Raw genomic sequence first — 17,553 nt, forward strand, 5'->3', positions numbered from 1 at the left:
AACAGTTGAAAGAAGAAAGCAGCCGCTTGCTGATTGCCTTAATGACAGTCAAACAGTAATGTTAATATCATAGATAATATTTTGCTTCCAGCTGTTACTACCTCAAACTCACATAACTTTTAAGAAGCATATCAGCTTCCTTTTTGCCATGACAGAATCAATCTGAAGGGAGAATGCTCTTCCTCTTTATTGTCATCATAAATAATTGATTATTGTTAAGTGCCTGTCAATGCAGAACTAGAAATATTAAAATTATGAGATAATATCTGATTATATTCTGTTGTGCCTCATCTAATGGTAGAATATGAATATGGAAACATTTGTGTGCAGAATAAGAGGCAAACACAGGAAGCATATCAGGCTAAAAGAACAGAGCATTTGTAACTGAGAAAATAACATTTATCAAGTTAATGATCATTCTTAAAGTTAATGCTTTGCTTTGGAAATGTCTTATATTTTACTTTTAAGCTATTATTTCTATTACTCTTTAATAGAATTCCTCTTATTTAAAAATAGAATGTTTGAATAAACCTTGCTATAAGAACCTGTATTTTTCTTCCTTGCTGTTCGTTCACTGGGCAGTATATTTTATTCAACTTTCATTTCCCTCTACTCTGCCTGACCTTTTCTGCAGCTTGGAATAATGCACACTCCTTTCAGGAAAATTGAAATAGAACTCTACGGGCATCTTCCTCTCATATCTCAATGACTAGTCAACATCTGTGATTGTTATTTGCTTCTACCAGTGTGAGCCTTTCGAGAGCTGATCACATCCTTTATCTGTGGAAACCAGCATTTTTTCTGTTTGGAAACTGTAGTCACATCACAGTGGAGTTAGCATTTCTAGTACCAGAGTCTCTGCTTCTTTCTTTTGCTTGGAAAACATTTTTAACTTTTCTGAGAGTTGTTTTATCTCTAAAGTTACCATAATTTCCTCCTCACTGGAGTCTCAGAAAAATTAAAGACAGGTATTAAGCACTTCCTGTCCTACTTGGCTAACTGCAGGTACTGAATAATTAATACTCATCAAGGATATTATTAGAATTTATAAATGAATGTACTTTCTGCTCTTAGTCATAAGTACCTGAGAACTGGTCATTTCCCATACTTCCCCTTGATTGATATGAAAGTTTTTTCTCGGCCAGTCTCCATGTCTCTGCTTCCCCGTTCACTACCTTGCTCTGTCTTTCTCCCTCTCATCATTTCCTTTATTGTATCTTATCAAAATGGGTACAGTATAGACCATCACTTCATTAAGTCTCCTGCATTAGCTCAGCGGTCACTTTTCATTTAACTGCCTTCATTTTCTTAGGCAGTCCTCATTGATACATAAAACTCGCAGTCCCCAAACTAAGTTTTTAGCAGACTCTTCCTTCTTTCCTTCCTTCCTTCTTTCCTTCCTTCCTTCCTTCCTTCCTTCCTTCCTTCCTTCCTCCTTTCTTCCTTCCCTCCTTCTTTTTTCCCTTCCTTCTTTCTTTCCTTCTTTCTTTATTTTATGGACTACAATTTCCATTGTTAATGTTATCTGATGTGTAATAGCCAAACTAACATTGTTATCATTTGATTATAGCCTATACTAAAAGTGAGGTGTTTATCAAAATATGTGATTTTTTTTTTTACTTTGAAAAACTGTGAAGGACCTGATTATCTACAGTCAGCTTCCTCCTATCTTTTCCTAATTTTTTTAAATCCTCTTCATCTTGACTAGTTGTTTACTTTAAAAAACAAAACAAAACAAAACAAAACACCAAACCAGTATACTAAGAGTAAGGAGAAATTTAACATAACTTCAGGTACTTAATCTACCTTTCATTTGTCCAAAGACTATTATTAAACTTCACCAGTGTTGTGGAAGGCTTAGGGAAGATACAGTGGGTTAATTAGTTAATAAAGTGTCTTATTTATGTATCAAGAAACACAGTTCATACCTTGGTTCTGTCATCATATACTCTGCATATCATTTCTTTGTGGGTGAGAATTTCTCCAGTAATCTCTGTTAATAGTGCTGCTGAGTACATTGATAGGCTCCATGAAGGCAGTTAACTATGACTATTTCAAGAGCACTAATCATCTATATCTTTCCCATGTTAAGAAACTCAAAAGATCTGTTTGTTGTTTGGGAAAAGCCCTTAGAAAGTTTTTCTTAATTTGTTTTGAGAAGCAAATTGAGTTTTATCTTTTCTCTTTCTAAAAGTATTTTAAATGCTGGATTATATCATGATGAACTTATGTTGATATGGGGAAATTAAAGGATTGCATACTTATCTGCTTTTTAGTTGTCAGTTGTTGATCAGCTTTTCTGAATGTTGATAGAGAGGTTCCTGAAGACCCTGCATCAGTTACCTGGGGATGTGGGTTTGTTGACCACAGATCAATTTAAACATGTCAAGACAGGTGTTGTCCCTAAGAGACAGGATTATCAAGTTTTCCACATGACACAATATATGTTATCATAATGAGAAAGCAAATGTTCAATGTGTGCATTACTAATAGCTGACTTTTAAACAAAGTAATGGAAGTATGCACTAATAACCATAGTCTGCAAGACTGTGGCATCCAGTCTATAAGCAAGCAATTATCTGTTGTTTAAAATTAAATATGATAGAAAGTTATGCTACCATCTTAATAACATGGTCCTTTCATTTTCAGATAGATAATTTTGTCTTAGAAAAATCAGTTTTCTGGCTTTTGGGAACCTATTCCCCAAGCTGGGTCACCTGGCCCAGCATTGATGCAGGGGATGAGCTTGGTCCTGCCTTAACTTGGTGTGCCATGCTTTGTTGACACCCATGGGAGACCTGCTACTTTCTCAGTGGAGACAGAGAAGTGGATGAGGGAGTAGATAGGAGGTAGGGAGAGGGAACAGGATGAGAAGAAGAAAGTAGTTGGTATGTAAAAATAATTGAAAAAAATAATTAATAAAAAGAAAAAACAGTTTTTATTTGTCTTGAAAAAAATTCTTGCATGCTTTTATGGTTAGTGAAAATACACAGAATTGCAAAGAAAGAGCTACTTATTTGCTATGTACAGTTGGGTTTCCTTGTACATTTTTTATTATAGTAATTCACCACTTCTCTGTTAGCCTGCAATGACCCTGTGATAACATGTTATAATTTTACCAAGAAAGACAATCACAGGTCCAGAATTTTGCCCTCACATTCTTATTCAAATTATTCTTCAGTGTCCTGCATGTCAGTCAAAGAGCGAGAAGTTAATGGCTCACCTTCTCAGCACAGGGTTCATCTTTTCAGGCTTCCTGACACCATGACCTTGAAAAGTGTGACAAAATGGAGCATCCCTGGCCTGAACAACAAACTCAACTCCTAAGAACTCAGAGGTGGAAATGGAACAGATCCAGGTTTCATACTTTACATCTGCATAGAAGAAATGTATCTTCTACTGTGAGCCCTGTGTATTAAATCAACAGATCATAGAACAATGAAAATCCAAAAGGCAGAAACCCCATTTATGTTCACAGCACAAACGAATCCAACAGATCATTTTTCTCTCTTGCTATTTCTAAATAATGCAATATTCACATAAGACACGTGTAAGAACCAGATACAGTCCAGAGTGAATGCATATTTTATTATTTTGTTTATTTTGAGATTTGTAATATAATTAGATCATTTCCCCCATCTCCTTTCTCCCTCCAAACCTTTCTTTATATCTATCCTTTCTCTTTCAAATTCATGACCTTCCTTTTTCATTAATTGTTGTTATGCAAATAAATGCACATGTATATCTCATATATTCCTAAATACATTGATATAACCTGCTCAGTTTGTGTAAGGTTACTTATGTGTATGTTTTCATGGCTAACTATTTGTTATTGGATAACTACTCAGTATACCTAAGGCATCAGACATCATTGTAAATGGGGGCAGTAGGCAGAAAGACTGTAAGAACCAGAGAATCAGGGAACTTTTTGTGATATTGTGCTGTCTAGGAATGTCAGAAACTACAGTCATAAAGTCTCACCAATATGACTGACTAAACATAAGTGGAACAAGAAAAACAGGATAAATATTCTAAAGTGAATAGGGAATACCCATGAGACCTCAATCTTACACAAAGAACTGTAGACAACTAAGGAATGCAGACAGCAGGAGAAACAGTTTTCCCAGGGATGACTGTGTATTTTGGACATTAGCACAGCCATGTCAAGTATTTTAATTCTTCAAGATTAGGGTAATGGAAAGATCTTCCCCTGGTCTGAGTATAGATAAAAACAGCATGTGCAACAAGTACTGACCATTGATTCCTCATCCCTAAATCTGCTGAGATTTCTACCCTGCCTCCTCATTCATGCTATAAACAATAAATGCAACTGTGTGTCTCCCGATTACTGACATGTCTCCATCAGAAAAATTGGCTCATCCAACCTCAGATTTATAATGTTTGTATCGGTCTTTTGTAATCTGTTGATCACAGCCATGTTTTCAGGAACTACCTGATGGTATTTGGAATAAGAGCTATGACTCAGCGCAGTGGTACTTAGATTGGATCTCTGAGACTCAAAGAAAAGTTAATGAAATGGAATTGTGTCCTTTATTCAGACTGCTCATATTTATTTCACTCTTTCTTTCACATTTGCTTTGTTTAAACAAGAAGATGTCATATGCATTGGATGACTAAAAGATTTTTTATCAGTGTGAGAAATTTTGAAGAAGGAGATGAAGAGTAATGGTCTTTAGATAAGAAGCAAAAACTGAGGTGTTAATCATGTTCACTGGCTGGCTGAGATACCTCTTATCCATTTTCTCATACTGGAAACTGAGAAGAGTTTCATATTCTTCAGATGTATAAAGGTTTCTTGTTCCTCTACCACTTCGGTCATTATCTTTATACCAGTGAGATTTCAATCTTTATGCTTTAGAGTAGTGCTGAGGAAATTTTCACATAGGTCTCTGATCTGTTATTACACAAGCTAATCATATAATGTATTGAATAAGTTACTTTTAATACTTGTAGGATCACAGCCTCAATAGGAATATTTTAGTAATATATGAAAATATGTAAAACTATTTATAATAATATATGTATCAATATAGTATTGGACACACAAGCCATAGAATGATGAAGAAATGATACACATTTATGTATAGTGAAGGTAGCAAACAAAATTCCAAAAATCTTTGATTCCAGTAGTTTATTATTCAGTTTAAGGAAAGTTTCTATAGCATTAAGTGTACAGTAAATTAAAGCACAAACTGTAGCCTTGTGTATTCCACTGAAACTCACAAATACAAAGAAACCTTAAATGTTTCCTATATTGGAAGCAAAATATGAAACCTTAACAACTATCTCTCCTGGACCTTTGCCTTTGATAAACTAAGTTTCAAATTCTAATCTACTTCAAGGTTCTCTAATCTGTGAAGCATAACTCACAGGATGAAATGGGAGAATTTTATTTTGTTCTGAAATTTTTATTAGTGATAAATATTAAAATAATCCTTTTAATTATATTCCTACTGCTGATCTACTTTTACCTCTCCTTCAGGGCATCAAGAGTTTGGTTGTCAAAAACTCTGGTAGAATCTTCTCTGCTTTCGAGATATGCTGAGATTAATTCCTGTATTGCTTTTTAGAAGACTCTGGAAAGACCATTTCTGTGTCCTGTTTCTCTGCTGTTATCAGATCAGTAAGAACATGTGATTGACATCTATGCAGGTCACTGAGGTCATTGTCACTTTGCACAGACACATTGGGAGTAAAATTTAAGCTTCTAAGACCATGTTGGCTTTCTCTGTCCACGACGATTCTACTTAAATACAGAAACGAATGCCAGTCCCTCCCACGAGGAAGTTCTTCAAGCCCAAGTTTGCAGTAACAAGTGTAGAATCAGTGGTAAGACCAATGATAACGTTCGCAGGGTTCATATAGTACAAAAACGGATACCAATGGTACTTTCAGAGGAGTGATTCTCAACCTTCCTAACACCATGACCCTTTAAGACAGTTCACATTGTGGTGACCCCCAGCCATAAAATTATTTCATTTCTACTTCATAACTTTAATTTTTGTATCTGATATGTGCCTCCGAAAGGGGTCACAACCCACAGGTTAAGAGCTACTCTTCTAGAGGAAATGGCCAAAACATCTACCTTATTGTAGCTTGCTCAGGAATCCTTCTGATTTTACCCGAAGAAAGTGAGTTCTTCTTAACACTAAGGTTCAATAAACAGAGTTTCTAAAATTAGCAGCACTTGAGCTGTAACAGGGGCAGAGAGAGAAGCAGAATGAAGCACAGTGGGGAGTCCTTATTGTGAGTAGCCCACAGTGCTTCTCAGTTCCAATGCCTGCTGCCTATGCTGGGGGTCTCCTTAGGCTCCAGAGTACCTTCGTCCTGAATCAGTGCTTGTAATCTCTGTCCCAGACATTCCATTGCTCAAAACACTTTATTTTGAGAAACTCACTTTGACAGAAGTAGCATTTAATAAAGAATTTAGAACTGGTTTTAAAATCCATATAAGGTGTTGACACCATAGGCTTTACTTATAACCGGTTATTGTAGGCATTAGTGTGCAAACATCTCAACTGTCATCCAGGTGTGACTCCATGAAAGGGAAGGGAGAAAACAAGGGATGAGAAACAAGGTGTACCCCAGCTCTTGAAGAATCTTTCAAAGTCCTTCACTATGGCTGCAGGGATTCCTCAGTAGGAATTAAGTCAGGAAGGTACTAAAATGCAAATACCTGAAAACAAATTTATTAAACCATTTCTATCTTTATCCATTCTATGGGAAAGAACTAAATTGGCTTCCTTTAGGAGAATATATTAGACTAATTTGTTTTAACACCAACTCAGCGGGGAAACTAAAATAAAGCTGGTACAAGCAAAAAAAAAAAAAAAAACAGCCATGGCTGTGAGACAAGAAGCCAGTGAGGTGAGGATGAAGTCTAATATCATGGAAAAAAAAAGAAGAAAGTCGCAGCGCAATTAGCACACTGCTTCTATTTCCAGAAAGCCCACTGCTTGTGATTTTGTAGGAAATATGTATCCAGCATGTTGCTTTGCTGATAAGAATGCCTCCCGTTGATGACATTTTAACTCACTCAATATTTCCCTTGGCCAGCTGTTCTTTCCAAAGTCATCTCAGGCCTAGCCCATGCTTCATGTACCCAATTTGGGCGATACACCTTGTTTTTTCTTTATGTGTTAAGTATCACTAGTAGTTAGCTTAAGTTATTTTCTTCATATAGGAATTGAAACTGTGAATTCAGGATTGTGTTTGATGTCATCACCAACAAGTTCTCAGAAGGGAAAGATTTGTTATGGTCCAAACATGAAAATTATGCTTGTGTACTTTAGGCTAGAGTTATAGGTTATCAAAACTGTCATAATAAAAATGTTTTAAAGATATTCAGACAACAGGAATATTTTTATATTATTAAACTAGTAAAGTTGTGATTTCTAAAGTCTAAACTGGCCACTTACATGGGCATCTATTCCTCTGTTTTTCTAATTTTATTTTTTTATGGTTTACTCAATTTTATTTTATGTATATAAGAATTTTTGCATTCATGTATGTATATGCACCACACACAGGCCAAAAGAAGGCATCATATTTCCCAGAACTAGAGTTACAGATGGTCATAGGCTGCCTTGTGGATGCTGGGGACCAAACCTGGGTCCCCTGAGAGAAAATCAAGTACTCCTAATCACGGATCTGTCTCTCCCCATCAGCCCTTTTTCCTGCACCCCAGCTTCATGTGTGTGTGTGTATGTGTGTCTGTCTGTCTGTCTGACGGTGTGCAAGTGCCACAGCATGTCTGTAGAGGTCAGGGTTCGACTTCCAGTATCGGTCTACACCTTTACCTTCTTTGTCATTGGTTAAGCCAACCTGCCTGCCTCATGAGTCTCTAAGGATTCTCCAGGGCCTGCCCTTCCATCCTGTCAAAGGAACTCTGGGCTGGTGGATCTACCCTACCATTTGTTTGAGAGCTCTAAGAGATCTGAATTCCAGCCCTTCCCCCACTGCTCCATCTCTCCAGTCCTTTCTTATCTTCTTATGTATCAGTTTTAAGAATTGTAACTCATCCATAAGGATGCTTTTATGGCACTTAGTAGCATTTCTGTCACGTCACCAACCAAATGCAGTATCAGAATGGAGCCAGGAATGTTTCTGAAACCTATTTGGTTTATTGTAAATTATTTTACGATCAGCTATCCAAGTATTACAAATAATTTATTTTTGTTTTGTCATCTTTTACATGGTACATTTTGCAGTGTACCGTGATAGTCAGACCCTTCCTATTCTAAAGTGTATGAAAAGAGGACAACATATACCAGAATTGATGAGGGGAACCTGCAAAGAAGTAAGCTGCCGTCATCATATAAAGAAGTGTGATCATCTCTGTGATTATCAAGAATTCACATTGGTTGTTTCTTTTGATGTATATAAGTTTAGGTATCAATTGCTCAGTCAATTACCAAATGTATAAAATTTCATTTATAATGACCCTTTTGAGGATGTATTATTCTTGCCCAACTTAAAAAAAAAAACCACTTATTTATTTATTTTGCATACTGACAGCAGGTTTCCATCCCTCCTATCCCTGAGCTCAGTCTAATATTTGACTGTGGGTCTCTGCAATCTGTTTCCAATAGTTGCTGCACGAAGACTCTCTGAGGACTATTGGGTTAGACACCAATCTATGAGTATAGCAGAATATCATTAGGCATCATTACATTGACATTTTTTTCTCTAGTCCTGTTTGGTTCTATCCAAGGTCTCGGGGCCATTTAGCCTGAGTCCTGGTACTCCAGGCAGTGTCAGGGATGGGTTCATTCTCATGGTATGGGTCCAGCCAGGCTGAATCAGTCATTGGTTGGCCACTCCCACAATCTCTGCCACCTGTACCCCAGCACATCCCATAGGCAGGATAGACTCAATAGACTATAGGTTGAAGGTTATATGGCTGGGTTGGTGTCCTAATCCCTTCACTGGTGGTCTTGCCTGGTCATAAGAAAGGGCCAAGTCAGGCTACATATTCCCTGTTGCTAGGAGTCTTAGCTGGGGTCATCCTTGTAGATTCCTGTGAGTTTCCCTTGCACCAGGTTTCTACCTGACTCCCTTTCCATTGTTCTGTTTCAGTACTTTTCCCCCATCCCCACCCAATCTCTCATGTTTCCTTCCCCACCTGTCCCCAGTCCACCCATGAAATCTCTTCTATTTCCCCTTCCTAGGGAAATCAGAGTGTTTTCCTTGAGCCCTCCTTGTTACCTAGCCTCTCTGGGTCTGTGGATTGCACATGGTTATCCTTTACTTTAAGGCTAATATCCACTTTTAAGTGAGTATGTATCATGTTTGCTTTTTTGGTCTGGCTTGTCTTACTCTGGATGATTTATTCTAGTTCCATCCATTTGCCCTAGAATTTCATGATGTTATTATAGCTGATTAATAAATACTCCATTGTGTAAATGGTCCACATTTTCTTTATCCGTTCTTCAGTTGAGGGAAATCTAGGTTGTTTCAAGGTTCTGGCTATTATGAATAAAGCTGCTATGAACATAGTTGAGCAAAGGTGTGATTGAGCATCCTTTGTGTATATGCCCAAGAGTGGTATAACTGGACCCTGTGGTAGAACAATTTCTAATTTTCTGAGAAACTGCCATATTGATTTCCAAAGTGGCTGTACAAGTTTGCACTCCTACCAGCAGTGGAGGAGTATTTCCTTGCTCCAAATCCTCTTCAGAATGAGCTGTCACTTGTGGGTTTGATATATCCATTCTGATATGTGTAAGATGGAATCTCAGAGTCGTTTTAATTCGCATTTCCCTGATGGCTAAGGATGTTAAACATTCCTTAAAGTAAGTCTTGGCCATTTGAGATTCCTTTGCTGAGAATTCTCTGTTTAGATCTGTACCTCATTTTTTAATTGGATTATTTGTTTGATTTTTTATGTCTAGTTTTTAAATATATTTTGGAGATCAGACCTCTGTCAGGTGTAGGGTTGGTGAAGATCTTTTTCCATTCTATCAGGCTCAGTGTATCTGGGTTCATGTTGAGGTTTTTGATCCAACCGGACTTGAGTTTGTGCAGGGTGACAGATAGGCTCTATTTGCACTCTTTCACATGTCAACATCCAGTTAGAGCAGCACCATTTGTTGAAGGTGTATTCCCTTTTCCATTGTCTAATTTTGGTCTCTTTGTTAAAAATCAGGTGTCTAATGGTGTCTGGGTTTACGTCGGGTTCTTTGATCTGATTCCATTGATCCACCTGTCTGATTTTGCCCAACTTTTTAAGGGAAGAGAGAAACAAATATCCTTTTGTCCCACATAGGGCAGGGAATGGCAGAACAAATAAAAGATCTATCCCTGCCCAGCTTGATGAACCAATGAGATAGTTTAGGTGATTTATAGTAATAAGTAAGTTTGCTGCAGTACCTGGGTCCAACCTGAATCATGGGAAACTCACAGACAGTGATACCACTGAAGTCTCACTAGATGCTCTATGAGAAGCTGCGCTACTGAAGGGTCCCACCTTTGTCAAGCGCTTACCTCTTATGTAACCTCCAGAAGAGCAAGGGTCCATGAGCACCTCAGGAAGAGCCGTGAAAACCTTATGTGCCTTAAGAGTCTCCTTGATCCCTCCACAAAGGAGTGGTAATATGCCTGAACATCTATTTCATAAGGGTGGGTCCTCACAGCTGCTCTGATGCCAAATGTCAAGGCCTGTGTCCAATCTGGAGGAAATAGCCACACAATATCAGTTGCTCAGATCTGCATGACAGACAGGATTTCTGACTTCATAAACTCAACGTAACTATTACCATGCATAGGAAACGGTTTGGACACATGCCTTAGCATCCTGAACATTATAAACACTTGAGGGGACTGCTCTGGGGGGCAGGGTTCAGAGTTTTCAGGGTCTAGTATAATAACAGGCAGCACACATTAGAATTTAGGTAAGGTCCCCAGGGGTCCTGGATGAGCACTTGGGAGTTAAGAATATTCATGTTTAGTCAAAGATCGCTATTCCCAAAAACAGGAAACATATGCCAATGTGACTTTTTGTCAGTGGAGGGCTGTGAGTTGGGTAAGTTTAACACAAGGGATAATTGTATGGATGAGAATTAACAATGCAGTTTTCAGTGGTTTGGGATTTTGGAAGGAAGGAAAAGTGGATAGTATATATTTACTAATTTTAATGTAATTGTCTGTAAAATGTGAACGTTCTATAAATACTTACATTTCAGGAACAGTTCAATGTGGGTTGGTTTTGTTTTTTGCTGCTTTATGATCCTTGAATCGGACCTGAGATGTAGGAACCATTATATCTTAGTAAAATATGTAGCTCGAAAGTGGAAGCATTCTTTAAATCCCAGGTTTATTTTTAAGTAACTTTCACTTGTCCTTACAGTTCTCTGCTCTAGGGAACCCATCATGTAGCTATATTCATTTATATTAATTATGAACCAAAGAGAGAGTTAAGACTCTACTCCACAAACCCTCCATCAGTGTCAGCTCCCTGAAGGTTAGGGTCAGCTACTGGAAGCTCCTGGGTTCTGTAATTCACAGCTGCTTTCCCCCATCCCCCAGTACAATTCTGAGTGTGCCTTCAGGGCAAATAAACCACATATTTGAGAAATACAGTTTGAGTCTAGGCTTTCACAAATTCTTAATACATCTCAAGCATATATGAAAAAGAGAATAAGCCTTTTGAAATAACCTATTTGGGATATATTTGAGTAACTGCATGCATAAATGAAATGGAACATTTGACAGTCAAAGATGACTTTTGTCTGTCTAGAGCCCTTTAATCTCATGAATGTATTAAAAGTGAACAAAGGGCCAGATAAAGCCTTTAACAAAGCCCATTGTTTTAAAAAATTAATTCATTGATTTGTAAGTAATATTTTTGAGTAAATTTTACTTCCAATCTTGTACATAAACATCAACTTTTCATGTTCCTAGGCTTTGGTAGGGCTCCCTCTACTGTTCAAATGAGAACATGTTTCTCAAAACGATCCAGGGAATCTGGTTGAAAAACAGCCGATCAGATGGCTAAAGATTCGTATAGTTAATCTGTGCAAACACATATGTATGTACATATTTACATTAGTATTTTCAGCCAGAAATTTGAATTACCTACTGTTTCTACTTAAATCTCTTTGTGTAGATTTGTAGCATAATTTTAATAAAGCTCTCCGTTGTACATTATGTGGGTAAATAAAGATTTGTTTCAAACCTTCACTTCTCTTTAGATTTTACCAATAATTATCTGTTAATTCCCTTACTAGTCTGGGTATGACAAAAATACACCATGCACAATATGAGAAAAATCACTCTGAAACTTTATAGGATGGAAATTAAAGAAGGCTCTAAATATCATGTGTTCCATGTTTGCTTAAATGATGGGAAATTACATAAATTCTTTTCATCTTTAGAATGCCTAAAGACTCACACATCCTGTGTGAGTAAAACAAATGTTAAATATTATCCAGTATTATGGAAAAGAGACCAAGAAATACTCACACTACTTCAAATTCAAGAAGTGTAACACTCTAAAGGCAGATTTGTATTTTGTAGGTCACCGCTGGCCGTTATGAGAAAAATATTCCTTAACAGAAATAATATAGGGGACAGGTCACTTGCTGTTTCCAGAGGACCTGATCAGGTACACACACAGGTACACACACACACACACACACACACACACACACACACACACACAAATAAAAAAGAAAAAAATCTTTAAATTAATTAGGAAAATGTGAGTTTCATTTATTGTGTATAAATTTTCTATTTTGGTTTGCTTAAAATAATGTTTATAACTTTCCTTAGTGTGTTCAAACCACCAATACTAAACTGTGGAAAGTGAAAATATATTGACAATGAAATTTATTACAATGGAAATACCGTGAGACTTTGGAATTTGGGTGTCAAGCTATTGAGTAAAAGTGAAGTAATTAATCCAATGAGATAGAATCACTGAAGTATAACTCCCTAATTGAGATCATTATTAATTCTGTAATTAAAAACACAAAATTCAATAAGTTAATGCTTAGTTGTTGAGTATACATAGCTAATTTTTTTCTAGTTATTCCCAAATCAATATTAAGAAATATCATTAGTTAAGAAAGAAAGTATAGGTTTTTTTTCAAGACCTTCCCACAAACATACTTACAGATATTAAAATTCCTGGTTGTTCAAGGCTTATAAAAATGGCATCGTGGCCTATATAGCTTACACATACTACCGATATGCTTACAGTTTAATATGATTAAGAAATATGTGGTACCTTTTAAGTATATTTTTATTTTTCCAGAAATATTTTGTGATGCATGATTAATGGAATCCATACAGACAACATTTTTAGCTTATTTTTCAGTTTAAAAACAGAAAAATGACCGGAAGGTTGATGTTTTTAAAACATTAGTGAACTTATTTTATGTAGTCTAAAGACTTTTCTGACCCAGATATGAAGGTAGATATATTCAACAACACATTTATAGAAATACACTAAGAAGTGCTATAACTCCCTGAATATGATGGTTAATTGTAACTACCTTGTTATGGTGGTTAACTACCACCACGTAGTTGTGACTTTTAAGGATAACTCCCTGATTATTATGGTTAACTATAACTACCTGATTATGGTAGCTAACTATAACTACCTGGTTGTGATTCTTAACTTACTGGTCAACGTGATATAAGTAGAATCACTCGGGAAGAGAGTATCTGAGGAACTGACAACATTGGGTTGTTCTGCTTTCATGTCTGTGATAGTGTCTTAACTGAGTTAATAGATATGGAGTGGCTCTGCCTACTGTTGGTAGCACCATTCCCTAGGCAGAGTTTCCTGGGAAAATCCAGCTGAGCATAAACAAGTTTATACACATTCATTTTTCTGTGCTATTCACTGTGGATGTGATATGACTACTTGCTTCAAGTTCCTGCTACCATGATTTAACCTAGAATTACTAGCTAAAATAAATCCTTTTTCACCTAGTTGTTTTGTGCCAGGGCATTTTATCAGAATAGCAGAAATTAAACTAGAACACTGGACATATGACAGTGATGTTTGTTATATGTTTTTAATATGAGAAATGGAAAGAGTAATGTGTACTTTTCCCCACTTATGAATGTAAGTACAGCACTTACTACTGTTAGTTAACCTGTTGTTAATACTTTATCAATATAAACTTATTGTAAATAAAAGTGGAAAGTATTATCATTATTCCCAACTTATAGATAAGAATGTAAAACACAGTTTCTCTAAATTCATATACAGCTTTGCTGTGGGATGGTCTGTATGTCAAATGTGTTGCTCTGATTGGTCAATAAATAAAACACTGATTGGCCAGTAGCCAGGCAGGAAGTATAGGTGGGACTAACAGAGAGGAGAACTGAGAGAACAGGAAGCTGGGTGAGGGAGACACTGACAGCTGCCACCATGACAAGCAGCATGTGAAGATGCCGGTAAGCCACGAGCCAAGTGGCAAGGTATAGATTTATAGAAATGGATTAATTTAAGATGTAAGAACTAGATAGCTAGAAGCCTGAGCCATTAGGCCAAACAGTTTAAAATAATATAAGCGTCTATATGTTTATTTTATAAGTGGGCCGTCAGACTGTCGGAGCTTGACGGGACCCGGAGAGAAAACTCTCCAGCTACACAGTTAGGACTTAGGAAAACTCTCATGTAACTTTGGACACCATAGCTTCAGAGTATGTCTATTCCCTTTTAAAGTGTTTTTATGATCATTTGTCTCTGCTTATGCTCAGTAAAAAGTAAGTTATTTCATTTTGTTCCTCTCTTTCTCTCTCTCTCTCTCTCTCTCTCTCTCTCTCTCTCTCTCTCTCTCTCTCTCTCCCTTCCTCCTTTCCCTTTCTTTCTCCTAAACAAAAATGAATTTAGGTTTGAATATCTGCACTAAAAGCTTTTGGTTCTGTAATAAATGGACAAAATTAAAATTTATATTATTCTCTGTCCTGTATAATTTAGTCAAAATTGGCTGTCTTATACTATGTGTTTAAACCATACATGGACAATTAATCTGGCATCTACACTGGGATTCTTCTGCCTAAGTACTGCCTTCAAGCAAGTATCAACCTCTGCCAATTCTTGCAAAATTATGTTCCTATCTGTTCTATATTGCTAGTAACAAAGTACCACAAACTGGAAAATTTACAATTAAAAGAGTTTTTATTTCATCTTATTGTTCAAAGGTTTGGGCTTAGAATGTCCAGTATTGAAGATCTACAGCTAGAGATTGGGTTGAAGGTCCACAGCTAGAGATGGGGTTGAAGGGCCACAGCTAGAGATGGGGTTGAAGGGCCACAGCTAGAGATGGGGTTGAAGGGCCACAGCTGGTGATGTTTTGTTTTGTTTTGCTAGCTCTGCCAGATATTGTCATTCAGGGCACCAAGGACAAGAAACCAGAAGTACTGAAGAGACCTTGTATAATTGTTTTTATTGTTGTTGTTGTTTAAGAGTCATTTTACGTATTGCTGACAGGCCTGGATCCCTTCAGGTACCGGGTTGGCCTTGAGCTACGCCTTGTGCCAAACCACCCTTTCTTGGCAAGAGCATTATTCTCATGAATGGGTTAATCCGCTCATGACCAGATACATCTGGTCACTTCCTAAAGATCTGAGTTACTCCTATCTCTTTGTACCTCATATACAAAATTAAATTTCAACTGAAAGGAAAAACTATACTGAAACTATAGCAGATTTCATAGATGTGGTGATATTTTATTTGTGCTCTAATAAATAAAGATTGCCTGGAGATCAGAGGAAAAAGCCAGCCACTATAGTAAACATAGTCAGGCAATGGTAGCACATACCTTTAATCCTATCATTCAAGAGGCAGGGATCTGTCTTGATCTCCACGAGTTCAAAGCCACACTGGGAACAGAGCCAAGAGTGGTGACACACACCTTTAATCCCAGCACTAATTACAGAGGTCTGGAGGTCTGTACAGACAGACAGGAAGTGATAGAGCTGGGCAGGAAGAGGAAGTGATGTAGCTGGACAGAGAGCAAATGAGATAGCAGAACAGAAAGGCATATAGGCATGGGTATATAGGAAGTAGGTCTCTGGAGATTGAGGTGTCAGTAAGGTCAAGTTAGCTTGTGGCTTTTCTTATTCCTCTGATCTCTCAGATTTTCACCCCTATATCTGGCTCCAAATTTTTTATTTAATAAGACCTTTTAAGATTGGTCTATGTGTAGACTTTAGACAAGAAGAATCACAGATTAGTGCATAATCTCAAAATCATTACATATCGATAGCAAATCCATTCTAGTCCCTTAAAAGTATTAAAATCAGAGCTTTCATCCATACTTCCCCTGTTCATGACCTCTGTCCTGTCTATCCACAGAAGACACTAGTGTTGTCTTTTTATAATCCTAGAACTCTGTACTCAGCTATTATTCTGGGATGTTTATCATCTGCTGTCTGCTCTTCTTTTCTGTGCTTGCTAGCTTTAATTCTCAACTCAACATACTGTAGAATCATTTGAGAAGGGTGTATCAATAGAGAGATTTTGCAGATTGGATTGACCTATGTGTATTGCTTGCTAATTGATGCTGTAGGTTCTAGCCCACTGTGGGCAGCAGCATTTACTGGGTGTTCTTGGACAGTGTCAGAGAGCTAGATAAGCATGAGCTACAGGGAGCAATCAAGGAGCATTCCTCCATAGTTTCTATATCCAGTTCCTGCTTGAGTTCTGGTCCAGATTTCTCAGAGTGATGGGCTGTAAGCTGATATGAATCATTTTCTCACCTAAGCTTTCCGTCCTGGTGTTTATCACAGCAACAGAATGAAACAAACACACTTCCCCACACACACATCTTTTGATATCACTGTCTTTGTGTAGAAAAATCCAGCAACTCATGGTTTTTGTTAATAGTCAATTTATCTGGAACAGAATAAGTATGAATTAGCTGTTGTTTGGTTTTGTGTATGATATTAAATCAATAACTTTGAAACCACAAAATTGTAGCTTTGAATCTCAGTTCTTTTATGTGATTTGGCCAGAGACTAGAAATCTCAGTTTCTACTACAAATTAGAAGTAACAGTAGCTACTAAACAGAGTAGATCTACCAAATGAATTTAAAGTTACCAGGCAGTGCCCTTCCAAAGTTATACAGGAAGACCATCAAATGATCACCCTTAGGATCAACTCCTAGGGTTAGCTTGGGGAATTTTAACTTTAATGTACCATTTATCAATTGGAACTACAATGCAAAGTTGGATGTTCGGTGTTAGAAGATTGGCAAGTAATAAATGTGTTCTGCCCATTAGTAAAATAAATGTCAAGTCTTATCCTGTGGTGTTTAGGACATTTTATGACTATTTTTCGCAACATTGGTCCAGAGGATTTCTGCCATGATTTGAAATTCAGCAGCTTATTTTATCCTACTCTGAACCAGAAATCTAACTAATGACTTATTAATTTATGTACCTTTAAAGCTTAGAAAATTGCCATATATGTTTACAAGATACCTCTTTGTGATTTTGTCTTTATATGTTTCAAGAAGTAGCTGAGTAAATGTTCAAATCCCTCTTTCTTGGGCACTGTTTTTGCAATGACC

At 37.0% G+C, this 17,553-nt stretch overlaps 1 long non-coding RNA gene across 1 annotated transcript; it reads right to left on the reverse strand.

Annotated features, from left to right (window-relative positions):
• Positions 1 to 1,881: 1,881 nt before the first annotated feature.
• On the reverse strand, positions 1,882 to 10,633 carry LOC131922962 (uncharacterized). The gene is made up of 3 exons (XR_009382446.1): positions 10,507 to 10,633; positions 3,224 to 3,408; positions 1,882 to 2,403 (listed from the first exon to the last, which is right to left on the reverse strand). It is a non-coding gene; the product is annotated as an uncharacterized LOC131922962 (long non-coding RNA).
• Between the last annotated feature and the right edge of the window lie 6,920 nt (positions 10,634 to 17,553).

This window comes from Peromyscus eremicus, chromosome 12 (genome assembly GCF_949786415.1).
Source record: "Peromyscus eremicus chromosome 12, PerEre_H2_v1, whole genome shotgun sequence".
Classification (NCBI taxonomy): Eukaryota; Metazoa; Chordata; class Mammalia; order Rodentia; family Cricetidae; genus Peromyscus; species Peromyscus eremicus.